We start from the raw sequence: 6,000 nt of genomic DNA on the forward strand, positions 1-6,000 counted from the left end.
AAATGATCTGAAAATTTTGTCGGAGATGAACTGTTACACTTAAAAACATCCATCTGTGGCTTTTGTAGAATAAAAAAAATAAAAGGCCTGTCCCAGCAGGCAGCTAGTTCCAATTCAGAAGCTCTTGGACTTCGAGTTTGGTGCCTTGAAACTGGGAATAATTCAGGAGTCGGTTTTGTCTCACGGAGTTTTCAATAGAGATAAACTGGGTAGGGCAAAGGTACATCCATCCTAGAGCAGCGCCCATAATTTAAGATAGATCACACAACAGGAAGATTTTGTCGCTACGTCGACATCAAGGGGTTTTTTTTTCCTGTAGCAGGTTGTCATCTTTTGCATGATTTGCATCGTAGCACGGACAACGCGTGTCACCTACAGAAGCATTATTTAATTTCACAATCCTACTTTTTCCATACTTTCTCAATTATTTTTCATATAATGTTGTACGAAGACACCTTGTTGTGCTTAGAAATTGGCAAGGATTTGGTTAGGTCCTTGCACTTTTTTAAAACTATTGATGGAGATAGATATTTTATGCAAATGAATGAAAACAAGTATTTAGTTAGTAATAAGTATTTTTCTGCTTTCGTTTGTTAAAACGCAATATAGTTGACTACTGTAGTTTAACTATCATCTTAAAGTAACATAAATATCAAGCATAGTACCTAGAAGTCTGCATTTTCCTCTAGGCTGTTTATAGACATATCAGCAGTTGTTCTTCATCATGCTATGTTTCTCCTTGGAAGTAGCATTATTCCCCATGTTTGTGACGTAAAGCCTGCAAAGAATGTCTCAGCTTTTCACTGTCTTAGATAAGAATGGCAAAGAAGGATTTATATTGCGAAATACGGTAATGGTATTAGCCCTGTTGCTTAGTGCTATGGACATCGCAAGCGTTAAGTTTCTGCCCTTCTAAAGCTTATGGCTATTTTGTATCTTCCACTGCAAACCAGTTCAGCTGTGCAAGAATAACTCTAAACTCGTTACTTTCGCTGCTACAAATCTTTATTATCAAACCATGTCCTTTCAGCTCTTGGTTCAAGAACCTTTATCATTCACAGGCTGGTTTAGACTGGAATTTGAGGGTTGGTTTGCTCACCATTGGTGTCAAGCAGTTCTGACTCAAAACATTAATAATCCATGGATCGGGATGGCAGTTGCTACGTTGATGGAGTACACAATCAAATGCTTGCAGTTCTTTAAAACAATGCCAGTGCCCTAACTTGGTTTCATGTGGAGACAAGACACCTTATCCTTTTTTATTATATTATATATTATTACTTGAGAAGACCAGCTGTGTTGGTTTTTGAATACAAGGATATTTTTATCTGCTGTTTTTCGAGAAAGAATAATTAATGTTTATCTACTAAGAATCCGGTCATGTATGGAAAAATTCGATCCTGGATGGAAGTGTTTCTTTCTATCCTTGCTCCAACCCTAAAAACATGCTTAATTAACAAGGTGGCAAACCTAGCTACCAGCTGCCAGAAGTCTGGTAACAGGATCTGCTCGACGGATTTAAGACTACTACTGATAAGGGAATGGTCAAAAGAGAAGGCTACCATGATGTCGACTCCTTTCATGATTCCAATAAATATCACAATCCCCGAAGAGTCAAGGTCTCGAGTTACATGGATACGACGTAAATAAAATCAGTAAGGTTAAACTTTGTTTCATGCCATTATATATCATCGACCCCACCACCACCACCACCACCACCACCACCACCACCACTATAAAGTAGCTGTTCACATGACCTCCCCTTCCTTCAACCTTGTGTTGTTCGTTCATTCTTGTCATCCACCACCAGTCACTACCTCTTTGAACCACTCGTCTCCCTTATTTCCTTGCGCGGTGTGGGCAAGGATCATTGCAAGGCCATTTGTCTGCCACCTTAATTTCTCCATGGGTCCTCTTTGTATGCATGAAATGAGCTCTTTTTCTTATCAACCACGTCTCGAATCTGAATCCACTCAAAGCCACGGAGAGAGCTTGATAGCAGTGAAAAGCTGCTGTCACGACAGCATGAAAACGGCTTAGGCTTTTTATTATTTCTAAAACGGTGGAGGAAAAAAATTTTCGCTTTTATTTTATTTATTATTTATTTATTTTGCTAAAGTGGGATTTTGCTCTCCTCTCATCTCCTCCATCTAACCTCCCAATCTCGACGCCATCCTTCTATCTCCTTGAGGCTTTTGCAGCCCTTCTCCTCCTCCCCGCCGCCGCCTGACTACTAGCTAGCTGTTCCTCTGCCTTGCTTTGATCCCACTTTTGTTCTATTCCTTCGTTCTCGGTAGCCATCTTTCGTCGCTCTCCGTCTGTATTTTTATTTTCGGTATCCGTTCATTCATTATTATTCATCCATTCATTCATTCTTTTGGGATTGGTAGTATCCGTCCATTCCTGACATCTATCGATTCGACTGAGCGCGCTATAAAAAATAGAAACAGATTTTTTTTTATTTCTAAATTATTAAAAAAATTGAAATGATAGCAAACAGCCAGTTTTTTTTTTTTTTCTTTTGCTGGTCCTTCTGAATTACAGTATATTATAAAAATATATTGGACCATGATAGTTACTGGCCAGGACAGCCGACAGTACCCCTAAATCATGGGCCGTCGACATCCAAAAACTAATGGCAGGTGAAAGAAACAAAAAAGATTTTTTTTTTCTTTGTTGACGAGGGGAAAATTACTAACATTGACAAGGTCTTTTGCGCAAAAGTACGATTTACCTTATGTGTAACAAAGAGAATCCGTAGCCCTTTGAGATCTATCGAAGCATGATGTTGTCGTGAAAAAATATTAATCATTCTTTTGCAAGAAAGATACAACTAGAACCCACCAATGTGGTGATCCAAACACCCCTCCATCTTGAGAAGGTCTCAATGGGTGTGAGTTAATGGCGAATAGAAAGTTGACAAATAGAATGAAGGTCCCTGTGCATATGCTCATAATTTCTATAATGTGCGGATCAATGGTCCCTTCTAAAAGGCATGCTATCAAAGATCTTGTCCTATCTTCTCGTTGCGAGATCTTTCTTATTCAACAGTCTAAGATTGCTTCACCATCACAAGCTTTCCTTCGCTCAATTAGAGGGGGTCGTATCGCTGACTAGATCTATTTGGATGCAATTGATCTATCTGGAGGCGTATTATTGGGTTGGAATCCAGGTCTATTCGCCTTGTGAAGATCAATTATTAAAACTTTTTCCATGACTACTGAATTGTTTTGCCATCAACTCAAGAAGTCTCTCATGGTTTCTATAATCTACGGTCCAAATAAAAGGTCCTTGAGAATACTAAGGGACGAAGAAACATGTTCATCCCCATTTTGGGCCAAAAAGAGAAGAAACGAAAAAATGATCTATGACTCTCCTCTAATCGAGTCAAATAATCCAACAGGCTTAGACCTCCCTGTGGTCGACCTGGACCACAGGGATTGAGCCCAAGACGAGGATCAAACCAAATCCAGATCCGAGCTAAATTTCTCTCTCTAAACAGGCTTAGGGATTCTAGTGTGAGCCTTGCTTTTCTTGTTGCTCGGATCTAAGTTGACCCAGTTTGGAGATCCTGAACCGCCCCAGTACCTGAGCGGTAGACCGGCCCATTACTTCAGCTCTAGCTAGATCTTTTGAAATTTAGCCACTTTGATCTTCACCTAACCAGTTGAATTCTTCTTGCTCAGATTGATCTAGATAGTCAGGCACTATCACCTGACTGACCTGATTTGGGGGCATGAGGCTATTTTCCAGTAGTGTTTAATTTTGACTTCGCTTGACTTTTAGAATGATGATAAAATAATAATATTTTAATGATATTAAAATAGGTGAACCTGACCTGCCTATATGAAGTAGGATTTTGAAGCGAGAAGAGATAAGTAACCTAATGCTTCAAAGTATATTTTCTAAATTTTTGATAAAATAATAATTACTTAAATTTGATTATGATATCTGTTTTATACATAATTAAATAGGTCATGTATATTAATATTATGATTTTAAAATATTTTTAAAATATGATATGTGCTATGTTATAAAAACTGAAAAATATGACCGAGCAAATTAAGAAAAGTTTGATTTATACGTAAGTATTCTCAGCACGACTATAATTTGGCTCTTTAATGGGATTATTCATTGGCCCTGTCGATGTATAATCTAAAAAACTATTTTCAATAACACACTACCGGTGACTAGAATTATGGTATTTGGATATCGTACCATCGATGGTTAATAATAGTGGTGTTTGGCATTTTGTGCATTCTGACCCATGCCACTAGGTTACTTAACCATCGCCTGATGTTGGATTTCTGGTATCAATTTATAATAATAATATAAATTTTAAAAGAGAAATATGCATTATTTGAGAAATGATTTATTTTTGGGTCAATATTTTGTGCTTTAACTAATTATTTGGCATGTTTCGACCCCACTTTGGGGTATTATGTTGCTTATTGAGCTAGTGTAACTCATTGTTATGTTTTTTCTATTTTTCAGATCCAAATGCATGATTGCTTGGAACTTGAAGAGTGCACTAGGTCTTCTAAAGTTACCTTCAGTTATTGGCGCTTTAGTCAGACTAGTTAGAATATTTTATTTGATTTATGCAATAGTTAGCTTATATTGACTTATGTCACTTTGGAACCATTGAAAAAATTATTTAAATAAGTTATTGATTAAATAAATTTTTAGGAATTATTCTTGCTTTGATATAATCTATAGCCTTGAATGTATAATCCGCTATATAGGTATGCGGTGTCTGTTACGCTCTAGGTTAGGAGTATGACAAAAATGCAGGAATTTTTTTTTTTTTTTTTTTTTGGTACAACAGCGGCTTACACCCGGGAGTGTGAATGCGGAAATGCTAGAATCTTTCTTGATAAAAAATATCTCCTTATGTGGTTCTCCATGAGTCTATCTTTACTTTCCAACTTTGAAGGAATCTTTGTAATGGCAAAGCAAAAGAGAGTCATGATCAACCTACGAGTGCCCTTGCTCCCTTGTACTCATCCTACTCTCTTGATTCTTTGTAACTGTCTCTTTTACCTCTTGTACAGATTTTCTACTTTGCATGATAAAAATTGAGGGGAAGTATTTCGCTTCCTCTCTTTTCCCTTAAAAAAAAAGAAGAAGAGTAAAGTACCTATTTACCATGGTATAGTCTTTTGGTGCATGCATGCGCACCCATGCATGAATATAAATAAAAAATAAAAAAAATAAAATGAAGATAGGTACATGTTGATCATGGATCCAATCTGATGGCAAGTAAATTCCTGCATAAATAATATGATGATATAAATGAAGGTGCCTATTTACAACTAGTAGATTCTCTTAGTGTCTATCAAAAATATGGGTTTAGATCTTGCATGTAGTAAGATTTGGGTGGTGAAGATATTCATATGAGGCCTACCCGTTTCCTATAAACCTCCTGAAACAAACAAACAAACAAAAACAGGCAAAACATAAAAATGGAGCAACGGGGGTGCGCCCGGCTAGATCATTGAAAGGGTAGAAGGAAAATAAATAAATAAATAAAGGATAGAAACATCTTCGAGTTGCACGTCTTAGAATATACAAAATCTAGAACTAAAAAATAATTAATGAGAGCATAACAGCTATCCCAGGGTTCCATGAAGAGCTACTGCCTACTAGAGTATGGATGCATGCTTAACTAGAATAGGAGGAAGCAGTAGTGATTTAGATCCGAGACAAACATATATTAACAGGGGAATGGGTTGTGTGCAACTAGGACAGCATGCTATCGCCCTAATCATTATGAATAACAAGTGTATCAAAGTCAGTGACACAATTTTTCAAGTGAAATAGCTGGAAGATGACCGGTTCAAGAACAAACATCAAGCATTCAGGCCATGTCTTCACACATGTTGTTGCATAAGCTTTTTATCATGGCAATGGACCTACGATATGATAATTTTCCTTTAGCTTATAATTAGTAGCTAGACATCAACATTAACACTTCATCGAAGAGGTCGATGCACCATG

The sequence above is a fragment of the Phoenix dactylifera genome, chromosome 13 (genome assembly GCF_051530095.1).
Source record: "Phoenix dactylifera cultivar Ajwa chromosome 13, Ajwa_hap1_PhDact_Kaust_v1.1, whole genome shotgun sequence".
NCBI lineage: Eukaryota > Viridiplantae > Streptophyta > Magnoliopsida > Arecales > Arecaceae > Phoenix > Phoenix dactylifera.